The sequence below is a fragment of the Pleurodeles waltl genome, chromosome 2_1 (assembly GCF_031143425.1).
Source record: "Pleurodeles waltl isolate 20211129_DDA chromosome 2_1, aPleWal1.hap1.20221129, whole genome shotgun sequence".
Classification (NCBI taxonomy): Eukaryota; Metazoa; Chordata; class Amphibia; order Caudata; family Salamandridae; genus Pleurodeles; species Pleurodeles waltl.
The window spans coordinates 402793847-402810230 of record NC_090438.1 but is presented as its reverse complement, the minus strand read 5'-3'; positions in this window follow the sequence as shown (position 1 = coordinate 402810230).

Here is a 16384-nt window from a genome sequence, read left to right as displayed (position 1 = left end):
GGTCCATTGGATCAAGTAAACCAGTATAAATATCTTGGTGTGCTTTTTGACAAACACAGCTCCTTTCTCCCCCAGAATCAGGAGCTTTATAGAAAGGGTCATGCGTTATTGTTCGTTTTCCGCACCATAAAAAAATTCCTCACTGTCCCTAGCTATCGGCCCCTGCTTCAAGTCATTGCAGCCAAACTAATTCCAACACTTGGATATGGAAGCAAAGCTTTGTGTGGACAAGATGCCACCATACTAAATAAAATTATAGGACAAGTTCTCAGGTCCCTATTTCAGCTACCGGGGCACACCTCACTAGCACAAATTAGGCTGGAGTTTGGTTATGCAAACCAATGCATAGGTTGGGAAGCCAACTATATCAAAGTTTGGAAACAGATACAGCTAGCAAAGGAAAATCTGCTCTGTCGTGCCCTTTGGAAAGAGATCAGCTCAAACACCACAGCTACATGTCGACGGTACCTAGATCAGGCATTAACCAATCTGGAGGCAGAGGAGCTTTGGGATTCAAACCTTTCCTACATCACCTTTAATTTTTTTTTTTAATCGGATAGTAAAAAAAAAGATCAATAATTATGGACAAAGGGTTACTAGCCAACAGATCGCACTCCTGGATGATAATTAATGACTATAAACTCTTGAAGTGTCAGCCATACCTGGATGCGGGGTGGACCAAGTCAGATAAAGACCTTTTCATCAAACATCGATTTGGAATTATCCCGGGCAACGCACATTTAGCCCCATGGGAATGCCCAGCAATAGTTTCACAGTGTAGGCTATGCGGCATCGGCAAAGAAGACATAACCCATTTGGTTTGTATTTGCAACAATTTAAGAACCGAACGCAAACTTTTACTGAAGTCGCTATTTAATCAGAGGGGATTACGGTCCTGCCGGCAAGCGGTGATTGCTTGTTTTAAACCCCTTGATGTTATCTTGAATGCTAAATTTACAACGTTTTTACGCTTAGTATCACGAATGTTTTTAATGAAAGAGCATAATTAGTATACTAAATATTTGCATAAAAGTATGGAGCTTTTTTTAAGATTCTAGTTTAAAAAAAATATATAATAATAAGCCCATGCATGGCTTTTTTAAATTATTGTACACACCACATAATGTAAAATTGATATTTTGAACTGTATAGTTCCGCTTTTCGGTTTAAACAGAATGATGAGATGTATTGGTGTATTGATTTTTATTAATTACGCATTTAGAATAAACTTGAACAAAGACAGAGGTCAAATGTCAGGCTCTGCCTGCTGAGGGAGCATGGTGTTTCCTTTCCTTTCTCTGACTTCAAAGTGTGAAAATGTATGTGGCAATCTTGTGAAAGAAAGCACACAATACAAATGAAATGTCTGTAAATTAACTGTGCTGACATTTCAGAATATATCAGAATTAGGAAAGTACAAAGAAGCACTTTAGTAATTCTGAAGTATTGTGGAAATACATATTTGAATGTGATCAAAACACATAAAAACTCTAGGTCATGACATTTCCACACACTGTGTGCATTTAATTTGAAAATGTGTTGTTTGTACTGGCAGTGTGCTACTACATCATGCATACTCCACTTCACAACACTCAAATCTACAACACTCTGCTCCACTCTATGCCCCATCACTTTACGCCACCTTATGCCATGCCACTCCCTTCTATGACACTCCTCTGTCTGACGTGCTGCCACTCCACTCGACAACACTCCACGCCACTTCACACCACTCCATGCAATGCCATTGTTCTCTATGAAATGAATCTCCACTCTACAACCTCCATTCTATGACACTCTACGACATGCCACTACACTCTACTGTATGACATACCACTCCACTTTGTCACTCTACTCAAGGGCTCTTCTCTCTATGCCCGTCTACTCCTCACCACATACCTTATTCCACTCCACTCCAATCTACCCCACTCCAATCTACCCCACTCCTCTCCAATCTACCATAATCCCCTCCACTCCACTCCACTTCAATCTACTCCACTCCACTACAATCCAACCTCAATCTACCCCACTCCAACCCAATCTCACTAACTCCACTCCAATCTATCCCACGCCATTCCACTCTACTCCACTCAATCTAACCATTTCTGCCCACTCCACTCCTATCTCCCCACTACATTCTACAACACTCCAGTCTATCCCACTCCAATCTACTCCTGTCTTCCCCAATCCACCCCAGTCTACTCCTTCATTCAAATCTACCCTACTCCAATCAACCCCACTCCACTACATTCCAATCTATTCCAATCTACCCAACTACACTCCAATCTAGCCTTCTCCAATCTACCCCACTCCACTCCAACTGTACTCAATTCCAATCCATTCTATTCCAGTCTAGTCCAGTCTGCTCTACTCCAATCACCCCCACTCAACTTCACCCTAATCTACCCCACTCCAATCTATACACTTTTATGTACTACAATCTACCCCACTCCACTCCAACACATTCCACTCCACTCCAATCTACCCCACTCCATAACAATCTACTTACTCCAATCTACCATTATCCATCCCACTCCAGTCTGTCAGGAAAACTATTGCCAGTGTTGATAAGTTCTTCCATCAGCAAAAACGATTCCCCTTTTCCTTGTACCCACGTTGGTTGCAGCGGCGTCCTCACTACTGGTGGCTCTTGCGGAAGCTGTTCTTAGAACTAGCTTCTTCAGGTTTAACTGCCACTCAAGATGGTGGCCACAAATCTTTGTGAGGTCAGCACTCTAGTGTTCCTTAGTCTCGTGCTGAAGCTTCCCTCCAACTGTTTCTCTCTTGGAGCTGTGCACTTCAACTGTCATCCTGAGGAGAATGAGCAGTGTTCCTGATGCACTTCATTTTATAGAAAATTCTTCCAGTTTTGAGTAAATAATTATTTTTCTTGATACGGTGTGCACCCCAGCTACTTTTTCCCTTTTGAAAAAGCTACTTTTTTCCTTTTGAAGAAGCTTCCAACAACTGGCTATCGGCTTTCTGAGGAGAATTTCTTTTGGCTCAACAGAACTTCAAGCAACTGCAGTAAGGAATCCTTTTGTATGATTTCCAGACTTGCCAATATATATATATGTACATATATATTCAATAACGTTTTGCTTTGCAGACTTGACAGTCTTAGAGACAAACCTCAGTGCTCAGACTAATTCCTAGAGACTTTGATTAAGAAAACTGAACCTTGAGAAGGAGTTTTGTTTCCTGTAAAAGACATTAGTAGTGTGTATATGTGTGAACGTTTGAACTGTTCTCCAGAGAACCTTGGAAACCTCTGACTCCTGGAGAAAAGAAGATATTAAGTTAACATTGTTCTCTTAGAGAGAGGCTAATTTCTCAAAAGGTCCAGGTTAGGAGAACAATAGAATTTGGTGAATGTGAATGGCTGAACAGTTGAACGTGCAGTACGAATGTATTTATCAATGCTCTTATCACCCAACTGCAGGTCCTTCCTTCAAAGAAATCCCAATAAGAAGAAAGGTGCAGGTTTCAGAGACACACACTGAGTATCCTTTCTATCTTCAAGTGGGAAACACAGGTTGGAACTGGATCTGGAGGTGGTCTCTCTTTTCCTATTTCCATTCCCCTTTCCCCCTAGTGGATGCATGGTTCAGATAAACAGTAAAGTCTGCTGGAGGGAGTTGGGTAAAAGGCATCTGCTCCTGTGGAAGTTTCATTTAATGGGTTATCTCCTTACAGATTGAAGTGCCTAAAAATACTTATTTCCACCCGAGCAGAATGGCTAAAGGTTTAGATTTTAATGTATTGTTGGCACTCATGGACGAAATGCAAAAACAGTTAACCCTTACACTAGATGAAAACAAAACTTGAGAGAGGAAATACAAAGGTCCCATGTTGAGACCCAACAGCTCATGGACGCATTAAATAACTTCACTTCTGGGAATACCACAGGAACTAGTGGGGTTTCAGGTAAAACCTTCCATACCTCTACCTCAGAAATATCCACACATGTCATTCATTCCATCTCCCCTATCATTCCCCTGGCCCCACCTGAACATTTTAGTGGAGATCCTTACAAGGCCCTGACATTTTTAACCCAGTGCTCCTTAAACTTCCTTTGTCGACCCATTATTTTTCCAGAGGATCAGTCAAAAACAGCGTTCATTTTGTCTTATTTTAGGTGAGATGCGGCTCCTTGGTCCATGCATTTGGTGTCACGGAATGACCCTATATTATATGATTTTGAAGTCTTTAAAACCAAATTCTTTCAAATCTTTGGCCGTAGAACAATTTCCCAAGCCACAGATAATGAATTACTAGACTTAAAACAAGGTAATAGGGATTTGATCTCTTATCTGGCCCAATTCAACAAATTCATTTTGCAGACTGGTTGGCCTGAAAGCAAAAGGGCTGCGTTTTTTTTACAGAGGTTTACGAGAAGAACTAAAAGATGCGCTAGCCCAAATTCCACATTGACCTACTGATGTGCCAAAATGAATTGATCTAGTTTTACAGATTGATCAGCATCTGTTTGAAAGAAAGATGAACGCAAGAGAGAATTTCATCCTATCCCACCACGTTTCGATTGGAGTAAAATGGAAAGTATCAAGACCTCCGAGACACACTCTTCGGAAGAGCTAATGCATATCAGCAGTGTTAGAGGTCCCCTGTCTAAAGAGAAAAAGGACAAGCGAAGATCTAAGAATCAATGTCTCCATTGTGGGTTATCTGGGCAGTTTGAAATAATGGGTAATTTCCTGACATAATCCTCACAACTCCAATCTATCACAATCTACTCCCCTACATTTCAAACTGTCCACTACATTTCAAACTGTCCCACATCGCCCCAATATACCCCATTCTAATCCACCCAATCTACCCCACTCTACTCCACTCCAACCTACCTCGCTCCACTCGACTCTATGCCAATCTAACCCACTCCACTCTACCCTACTCCTCTCTACCTCAATGCCATGTATCCCATACTACCCCACTCTAATCCAGTCAACCCCACTTCACTCCAATCTACCCCATTGTAGTCCACTCCTATCTACCTCACTCCACTGCACTCTGATCTTCCCTAATGTAACTCACTTCACTCTAATCTATCCCACTCTACCCCTATCTAGTCCTCTCCACCCCACTCTAACCAATTTACCCCACTCCAACCAACTCAAACCTATCCCACCCATCTCTACCCCAGTCAGTCTACCCATGCTCCACTCCAGTCTACCCCCCTCCAGTCTACCCCAATCCACCCCATCCCAATCTACCCCATTCCAATATTTTCCACTCCACTATACCCCAATCTATCCCACTCCACCCCAATTTATCCCACTCCAGTATAACCCATTCCATTCCAAGCTACCCCAGTTAACCCTATTCCACTCCAATCTACACCATTCCTCTCCAGTGTATCTCACTCCACTTCAAACTACCCCACACCACTCAACTTTAATCTACCTCACTCCACAGAATCAACCCCAGTCTAACCCACTAACATTTAGCTGTGCTGAGCTGCTGCCACACTGGTGTACAATGTGGCTGAAACACATTGCCAAAGTGGATTGCTCTTGCATAGATGAGGCCTATTGTTTTTTCCAATGCTTCCATGATCTCATCACCACCCTCAGTAGCCTCTTCTTGGCCTTCCATCTATTATGATGACAAGGTTCTGAGGGCATTGGAAGTGTTCCCTGGCCCAGCATGTCTTGACTCAATCTTGTGCCCTAAGTACATTGGGTATTGCTCACAGGCCTCATGTCATTCCTTCCACTGTGGCACCTTCCCGTCTAAAATGCTCCATGACTTTCCCCTCCCATAAGGCCTGAAACATTGATCTTCCCCTGTGTATTGCAATGCAAGTCTCATCTAGTTTGCACCTGGAGATATCACATGCCCAGTTAGAATAACCACGTTTCCATTGTGAACTATTAGGTTGCACCATCATACACTTAGGTTCCATTGTTCTTGTTGTTGTCAATTACTGGTTGCACCTGCTACCTGTTAAGCCAAGCCTGTTCGTATGTAACATGTGACTTTTCCCAGGTTCATTTGGAAGCCTCTACATGAGCCACATGCTCTTCTGTAACACGCTTGACTTCCTGGAAAAATAGCCCCCTGAACTAAAATGAGGACTTGGCCTCGTACCTGTATCCAGATCTGCCTGAGCTTCCGTCAGTCCTGCACAGGCAGTTTCCCTGCACTCACCTCCTGAGTCGCCTGGAACTCCCATGCTCATGTTCAGTGCAAGCTTTGTCCCTGTACTCATCTTCCTTTCTTTTTTTTCCTTGCACAACTTTGTTTCAGCATCATCTGTCAAGTCTTCCGGAAACCACCTGATGTTTCTGTCTCCCAGGTCCTTTCCGGTGACTTTGAGATCCTGACTCCAGAGAACTCTGCAGTGTCTCCCTCCATGAGCTACAATTCCACCTCTTCTCTAACTTCTAGCCACAACCCTCCTGCTCCCTCTGAACTCCTGTAAAGTGCTATCCAGATTAAGTACTTACTCCTAGGTTAGTGGGCACTAAACTTTAGTAGTCATTGTAGGCCTGTCTGTTATCTCTTTGCTTCTGCCTCTGGACTCTTTCTCCAAGTCTTGGCTTCTGAACTGTGTTGCTCATGGACTAGAGACTGTCTCATGAACCATTCTTGAACTGAGTGTTACCGTGTTATTTAGTATACCTTGGAAGTCTTTACGAATCCAAGCTTTATCTGAGTTTTACTTTGTTTTCTAGTATACCTAGGGAGTGTTTACGACTTCACCAAGCACAACCTTGGAACTTTCTGTGATTCAAACCTTGTGACTTGAAGTAATCTTGTTTCATGTATTGTTGTGTTTTCAAGTGTAAATCAACATACAGAGCGTAATTCTGTGAGTGTCAATAACTCCAACCTTGTATCAAAAGCAATTCTGCTTCATTTGAATTTGCATAATAGAGTTCTGACCTATGCATAGAGCACAAACTTGGTAGTGTCAGTATTCCAACCATATGTCTCGTCTAGTCATGTTTCAAGTTCATATAGCTCTGAATGTAAGTAATTTTTTAAAGTAACCTGGTCTCTTCCATACCCTGGGAAGTGTTTAACTTCCAACCTATATGCCAAGAGAAACCTGTTTTTTTATTTTCTTGTGAATATTTCTGTTTCCAAAATATGTATTGAGTGCTGGTTTTGAAGTGCCATTAACTCCAATCTATGTTCTGAGTATTTTGTGGAGTGACTTAACCCTACCTAATACTTCTAGTTCTTCTTCAAGAGCTCCAGGAGATTCCACTACAGTATCTGATTCATCTGCTCCTATTTTTTAGTTATTTAAGAAACCTGTACATGTGAAATATCGAAAATATTGATTGTAAACTGTATAAAGAATCTATGCACTGTTAGTAATTGCCTTTTTTTGTCATTTCCAGTGTACTGTATTTTCACGATAATCAGAAGTGCTGACTCGCAAAAATCCATCTTTAATTAAAGCAGAAGGTCAAGAAGTGACGACCCTTGTAATCAGAGTAGCACCGTTGTGAAGCAAAAACAGTAGCACAAGTTTTCCCATTTATTATTTTTTCCCTTCCCCCTTTTAGAGGTTTGTGGGTACTATGAGTTTTATCGCTGGGCTCCCCTTCTTCTAGATGTGAGTTTGGGTGCCTAGCATTGACTCCAGTATTGTCCCTGTGCTTAAAACCAGGTGTTTGACAGAAGGCCAAGCTGCGCACATTCCACCCCTCGGGCAACGTGGATATCTGGATGTTTGTCCGGAATCTGGGCTGGATCCCATCCATACGTATCTTGACAGATTTAGATCTTGTCAGGGCCTTAGTAGACATGATGTTTGTGGTCCATTTTGGGAAAATAAGAAATCAAATAAATGCACTCACTTGCAGACATGTTACATGACTCCTGTCATCATTTTCTGAGGAATGTACCTCAGAATTGCACTTGGCCTGACCTTACATGATTTTAAAACTCTAGTTTGGACCACTGATATCAAGTTACTAGTTCATCATTGGAATAGGTAGAACCCTTTTGTTCACTAAATTGTTATTGATAAATATGTTATGACACTTCCTTGGGCTGTCGAATCAAGAAGCCTTCGTCTAGTCAGAGTATCAAGTTGTGAATTAAAAACATTCTTGGAACACCTTACAAATTCATCTTCAGACTGTTCCAACTTTAGATCTTCAGTTGTCAGGTTAAATCATAAGATAGTGGAAGAAAGAACAAGAAGTAAACTGTGCTTTTATTTTTGTGATGTTGAGCTTTCTGTTTCGGAGCTTTCTGTCAAAACTATAAAATTTCAGAGGTTGGTGTCTTGCTCTTGGACACGGTACAGACTTGAGTGCACAGTTGATGTAGAGACTAGTCATGACTGATGCCTCACATAAGATTCCACAACCCATAATGTTACTAGTAACCTTGATCGCTTCACCTCAACAAATGCTGATATGCTCATAGATTTCAGGGCTGCAGGGAATTTCCTAGATATAAACTTAGACCATTCAGTGCCCATCCCCATAGTCATTAAAAGTGAGCCAGAGAAAGGTGGAACAGTATGTGATTCTGAACTTTCTTCTGGGTTGTTTGTATCCCAAACTATTCCAGTTTTATTGATTTGTGAGAAAGGGATATTCTGAAATCAAATTCCTGGCATAAGGGCCTTTCTAAATACAGCATAGGGACCAAACATCCTGTGAGAGTAGCATGAGGTGAAAACAGAGTGTGAAAATCTGTTCCTTGGGTAACAAAATGAAATAAGCCTGTACACTCACAGCTACCTTATTATGACACTGTCCTATCTGTTCCTCCGGAAGGATTATAAACACATGCCCGGAACAGATGCCCTGACGTTTCAAGGATTAAACTCAAAAAAATCAAAGATTTTCAATTGGGGTTCGAGTGGTCCACATTATCCAGTGATGTGAATGATTGTTAGAGCACAGCATGATAAGTCCTAATCCACCCTTCAGGATTCCCCTTTGGAAAGACATCATCCCCCATACCTGAGCAAGGAAGCCTGTTGTCTATAGAAACACCATCTCAGCAAGCACCTGTAGCAAAGTCAATCAGCATACGGTTGTAGTCATCTGGCTGGAATCTCCCTCTAACATGCATGGGACAGAGAGATGTTTTTTATAATAAAACAATTGGGGCCATATTTATACTTTTTTACGCTAAACTGCGCTAACGCAGTATAGCGTCAAACAAATTAGTGCCGTCTAACGCCATTCTGAAGCGCCATGCGGGCGCCGTATATATAGAATGGCGTTAGCCGGCGTTAGCCGACCGGCACTGCCTGGTGTGCGTGGAAAAAACCCACGTACACCAGGCAGCGCCGGCGTAGGGGAAAATGGCGTATGGGCGTCTCAAAATGGGGCAAGTCAGGTTGAGTCCAAAAAATCGCCTTAACCTGATTTGCGCTTTTTTTTTAGGACGCCCATCCCCCATTAACATGACTCCTGTCTTAGCAAAGACAGGAGTCATGCCCCCTTGCCCAATGGCCATGCCCAGGGGACTTCTGTCCCCTGGGCATGGTCATTGGGCATAGTGGCATGTAGGGGGCACAAATCAGGCCCCCCTATGCCACAAAAAAAAAAAAAAAAAAAACTTACCTGAACTTACCTTAATGTCCCTGGGGTGGGTCCCTCCATCCTTGGGTGTCCTCCTGGGGTGGGCAAGGGTGGCAGGGGGTGTCCCTGGGGGCAGGGGAGGGCACCTCTGGGCTCATTCTGATTTTTTGACGCACATTCGGCGCAAACAGAGTATAAATATGCCCCTTGGAGAGTGGCCAATTCTCCCGAGCTCACTCATTCTCAGACCGGATTGCGAGGTAAACATAAAATCTACTCTTGTCAGCTCTTATCAGCTAAGGTCTGGTGTGAAAAACACTGCTTGGTCTACCATGTGGAAAAACACAGCTTGGAAAAACACAGCTCATCCACAATGTCTCAACTACAATGTCTAACCCCACGTTAAAGCCAATAGGCAGCTAACCTAAATATCAAATGTAATGTCTAATGTCATGTCAAAGGTAATAGGCAGCTAAACTGAATACAGAATGTAATGGCTAATGCCATGTCAAAGCCAATAGGCATCTAAACTGAATACAGAATGTAATGTCTAATGCCATGTCAAAGCCAATATGCGCTAAACTGAATACAGAATGTAATGGCTAATGCCATGTTAAAGCCAATAGGCAGCTAAAAAGAATACAGAATGTAATGTCTAATGCCATGTCAAAGCCAATATGTGCTAAACTGAATACAGAATGTAATGGCTAACTCCATGTTAAAGCCAATAGGCAGCTAAACTGACTACAACATGTAATGTGCTACTGGTGAACATTGAGCAACTAATATGCGCAAGGTGAAACACAAAGTCATTGGTCAAACACAATTAATAGCATTACATTCCACCCTATGACCAATGAATTTCTGTTTCATACCTCTTATTTAAAACAAAATAAAAAAACAACTAATATCAACAAAAAAACATTATAAGCAAATCAGATTTGAATGATAAAAGCAATCACTGTAAAGCAATGTTAGTGGATTAACATATTGATCTCATAACCTTTCACATCAGATACTTCTACACAGAAAAAACTGAAACTTATATACTCTGATTGGGATAATAGTGTCTCTAAAACAGCAATTCGATGTAGCATGAGTTCTACTCGTGTAAAGGTACACGGTCCACCTCAAAGGTTTGCTGAAATGTAAGCGAAAGTCAGAGTTCCTTACGAAAATACACAGACAGTTAACTGGTAAGGATGCTTAGTTCCAGTGGAAGAATGTAATCAAACAGGTTGAACTTGAACTGAAGGCGCCAGTTGCGCAAAATGGATCCATGGGGTCGGTACTTTAATCAATCAGGTTCAGGTTGGGGGTTCGGTCCTTCCCCAGACCCCACATGCACACACCCGAAGGGAGACCACACGGGCACACTCATGGTCAGTGGCGAAACGTGGTAGGATCTGTAAAAGAAAAAAGTATGACTTTTCTTGCAAATAACATTTTTCATATGAAATGTGCCCTTCCTCCTCCTTTCCTTGTTTTATAATCAGCAGAATGTTTTTGGGGCCCTTTGTTATGATTTCTGCAGGTTCTGGAGGGTCATTTGGGGCTTCAACCCATACCTCAGCGCTGAGGTTTTCATCTGCTACACCACAGCTTCCCATTCATGGCCCTGTCATAAGGGCTGGGGCAGACTCCTTCTTTACCAAACCTCCATTCACTGCACTTTTGACAAGTTGGTACATTCTGTCTCCAATTTGTATGAACGAATCAGATTCTTTTCTAGTTATCAGCATAATTTTGATTTCTCCTTGGTAATCTGCAGCAATCACTCCCCCTAAAACCTGATAAATTTGTCATATCTGTCCTGGTAATTTTCCTCTCGCCAACTGATCTTTGACTGTTTGTGGGACAGATTGCTGTTGTGCGTGCTGAATCACAGTTTTTATAAAATCTAAGGGAATCTGCATCTCCCTAATCTCTGCCCACCTGTAGGTGGCTTTTTCTCCCAGCTGTCCACATTTCTGGTGCACCCACTTAGCCATCCCCACTATGTCAGAATTCTGGGTAGACACTTCTGTACTTTTCTCTTTACCATCTGCAAGGGAATTGAACCAGTTATGTACAAGCCATGTGGAAAACCAAATGGCTAAACCATTGGCAGTGAATCAAGAATCAGTGTAAAAATGACACATCTCACGCAGCTCTTGCTTTAAAGTCTGACACACATTGTACAACGCTGTTCCTTCTCCTGTGCTAGAAAACCACTCTTCAGTCAATGAATCATTAGTCAAACAAACATGCTTTTTATCCTCAGGAGACACAAATTCAAATGGTGAACTCAATTTCACTGGTGACTCTTTTACCGGTGGTACTCCCTGCACCCTCTCCACATCCTGAAAAGGGGCTTGTGACACCTGTTCATGTAGGGCTGCAGTGACTCTAGCCCTGTCTTGCATGTACCAGATCCACTGCATGATACTAGCCTCCTGTGCCTGTCCTAAACTGTGAGAATTAGGTGAACTCATCAACCACTGCATGCTTGATATTTCATGTTTCATACTCCAAAGTTCCAGGGGCACTCTTGTCCTCCCCTGTTCCTGATTTACATGTAAATCAGTGCTTCCCTCTTGCACTGCGCAGAAACCTAAAGTCTGAATTATTTCATTTAAAGCGCGCAGCTGCCCATGTTTTTTTCTAGTTACTTTATACCAAAGAGTTAGCATTTCACTTAGATGAGGGCTATATTGTTTCCAAAAATCAAACAAGCTCATGAAACTCGGGGGCATATTTATACTCCGTTTGCGCCGAATGTGCGTCAAAAATTTTGAAGCACAATCAGCGCAAGCGTTGCCCCATATTTAAACCCTGACGCACTAGCCGGCGGACGATAAAAATCCGCAGTGCGTCATTTTCTGGAAGCGGCAACCCGCCCTGCGTTAATAATATGCAGGGTAGGCGTTCCCGTCCAAAAAACGACGCACACGGCTGCGCGTCGTATTTATGCTTCCGGGCAAAAATGATTCCCGGCCGGGAGGCGGAGCAAAAAAATGACGCAAAGCCCAATGTGCGTCAAAATTTAATGCCTGGGTCAGGGCAGGCGTTAAAATGGGGCAAACACACCTGTATTTAATCAGAACACACAGAACAAACAACAGAGCAGCAGAGCAGCAACAGGGAGACATGGAGGTGATTTTTATCCAGCATGCACGTAGACGCAGAGCCCTGCAGCAACAACAGCAGCTACAACAACAACAGCAGGGACCCCAAAGGCAGCGCAGAAGGCAGGAGAGGATATTCCGCCCAAGAACAACCCTGCATGGCCTCAGGGAACACAACATCATACAGAGGTACTGGTTGAACTGACAGGCCATTCAGCAGCTGCTGAGAAATATTGAACAGCAGTTGGCCCCAGCTTTAGTGACACCCCGCACCATCCAACAGAAACAAAGCTGCTTGCCGTACTTCACCTGCTGGCAAGTGGCTCATTTCAGACAACTGGTGCCCTGGTTGGTGGAATATCACAACCATCCTTCTCCGCATTTCTGCCAAAAGTACTGGATGCCATCATTCGCCTGACACCCCTCCACATCTGCTTCCCTAACACACTGCAGAAGCAGCAGGAAACTAAACAGGGGTTCTACGCCATCAGTGGCTTCCCACACGTCCATGGTGCAATCGACTGCACACACGTACGCCTTGTGCCACCTGCTGCAACTGAACACCTCTACCGCAACAGGAAGCACACACATTCAATCAACGTGCAGGCCATAGTCGATCACCAAGGATTGATCAGCAACATTGTGGCTAAATATCCTGGGAGTGTACATGACGCATTCATCTTCCGTCACTCTAACATCAACCAACACTTCCAGGATGGACGGTATGGCAATGGACTACTTGTTGGTAAGTACAAAAATCCAACTTATATACACACTGCACAGCAACCCTCTAGGACACACAACACATACACCACAATAGCAACACCTAGCCAGGAATACACTGAGGTCCTCACATCACTAGCCATGTTTCTTAAGTCACCATTGAACCTGTCACACATTGGAATTTACTGTACAGCTTAATGTGAAGACATTAATGAGTGTGGTTGCCTAAATGTCACCTTGCAAATTGTAAGTGTCTCAATAACCTGTACATTAATACTTTGCATAAGTCTTAGGGTATGGGATGTCCAGGGTACTTTCATATGAACGTGTTAACTACACTTTCATTTTTAACTCTGCATGGAACTATCATCTCACCCCCAGTGAAGACACACGGACACCTGTATCACAAGTCACAATGCTAGGGAGGGCACACTGTACTGCAAATCCCAAAACATACTGTTGACAAACGGTTAGCTAACAAACACTTGCTCAGCCAAGGAAAAAACTCAATGTAAAAGTTTTAGCCTACAAGTATAGGTTATCACATTAGTACACAAAAGAGTCACAGACAACACAAGACAACTACTGCCATCAAAGGTCTGTACAAGAGTGCCTCCTACATCTACATGATCCCATTCTGTGTTTTTCTTTCAGCTGATCAGGGGTATGGCATCCAGCCTTGGCTAATGACACCATTTGGGAACCTGACTACTGCTGCAGAGCGGGCATACAACAACGCCCATAAGAGGACACGCAGAATTGTTGAGCGGACCTTTGGGATCCTCAAGTCAAGGTTCCGCTGCCTTGACATCACTGGCGGTAGCCTACTATATTCCCCAGAGATGGTCTGTAGGATCATACTAACTTGTGCCATATTGCACAATATTTGTGTAAAAAGGAACATTCCCCTCCTCGAACCAGACATGCCTGAAGACGACGACGAGGAGGATGCTGGCCTGCAACAGGAGGGGGAACAACCAAACACGGCTGCTGGAGTGCGTAGGTGCCAACACATTGTAAATAATTTCTTTTCATAATTTTTTATATCACCACTTATTGCACAATTGTAAATAAACACAGATAACAAACACCACATCATGGTTTGGCCTATTCATTTCTGCCCACCTTTAGTTTGAAATTGCTGAAGAAGAATGTCGTCTCATTGAGCAATAATGACATAACACTCATCACACAAAAAATATACACCACAAATGTCTGCACAGAGGCTATGATGTTTCATGATACATTACCATCCACAGAGGCCAACAGGAGTACAAATGTGGCAATGACACATGCCTGATCCAGACACCTGAGACATTCTCTCACTCAGCACAAAAATGTAGCTCATTTGAAAGTCTCATTACACGTGTTCAGTGACAGGGTGGGACCATCCATGTGTACGTGACCATGTCCTCAATGGCTTCTCTCCATTTTTGCTACAAACAATGCCCAATTGGAACAAGATTAGCTGCCACTAACTCATGAGGAGACCTTGAAGTTACAGTGACAACATACACCCAGACAGTTGATAGTGGCCTACATTGGACCACACATATAAACATATGCCATCCAATCAACCAAATATTTGCAAGCAGCCGATCACAGTAGTGTCCCAGTTGGAACCTAGCAGGAAGAATGAAACATGCCACTAAACCAGGTAATGCATAAAGGGCCACATACATCAACAACCTATTTGTCATCAGCACATGAGGAACGCCGAGATTTTGCACAAAATTTCAATGCAAAATGGTATGTCAGATTGCTCCAAATAATCAATAGGGCAAACGTCAAATGGGCAAATGGGATTATTGAATGGCAAACAGTGAATCATACCCTATGGCCTTCCATGAGCCTGCTGCTGCAGGTTTAGCATAACAGAATAAATGAAACCCTTGGATAAATTAGCAAATCTGGAAGGGCAAACCCTAGGGTGCTGGGGGCCTAAGTCCACCTCTACCGCCCCCCAAATATACAAGAATTATGTACATGTGAAGTACACACATGCATAAGGCGCATGTGTGGCCTACCTGTCAAATGTAAAACACATATAAGATACACAAAATCATTATTAGGACATGTTTAGCCCCATAAAAAGTGTAAGTGACAATTGCACTACCTGTTTGGACTATAGATAATTGGATTACCGTGATAAATGTGGACACATTGTTGCTAAGGAATACATCCTGGTATCCCATTCATCATTTGAAATTAGCCATCAGCAATTACCCAAAATATGTGTACAAATATGGGTAATAACCATTTTGAGCAATCATAACTATTACACTGTGAATGCCTTCTATACATCCAATAAGGGACATGTGTCATAGCTAACCCCAAATGTGTATCACTAAGCACCGTTTGGTCATGACAAAATTCCTTTCAAATTTTGACAAAATTAAGACATATTTGTCAAAATGCGTCATATTTCCACGCATACAGCTTGGGCGTCATAATTTTTTTACGCACAGGAGGGCACATAATGCAGAGTCAAAAAATATTATATTAAAAATAATAGATCAATAAGCTGCATTACATGGTCACCATATTTTCTATGATGCGTCATATTTCCACGCATACAGCATGGGTGTCATAATTTTTTGACGTACAGGAGTGCACAGAAGGCAGAGTCAAAAATATTATATTAAAAATAATATATTAATAAGCTGCATTGCATGGCCACCATATTTTCTATAATGCGTCATATTTCCACGCATACAGCATGGGCGTCATAATTTTTTGACGTACAGGAGTGCGCAGAAGGCAGAGTCAAAAAATATTATATTAAAAATAATATATTAATAAGCTGCATTGCATGGCCACCATATTTTCTATGATGCGTGATATTTCCACGCATACAGCATGGGCGTCATAATTTTTTGACGTACAGGAGTGCACAGAAGGCAGAGTCAAAAAATATTATATTAAAAATAATATATTAATAAGCTGCATTGCATGGCCACCATATTTTCTATGATGCGTCATATTTCCACGGATACAGCATGGGCGTCATAATTTTTTGACGTACAGGAGTGCACA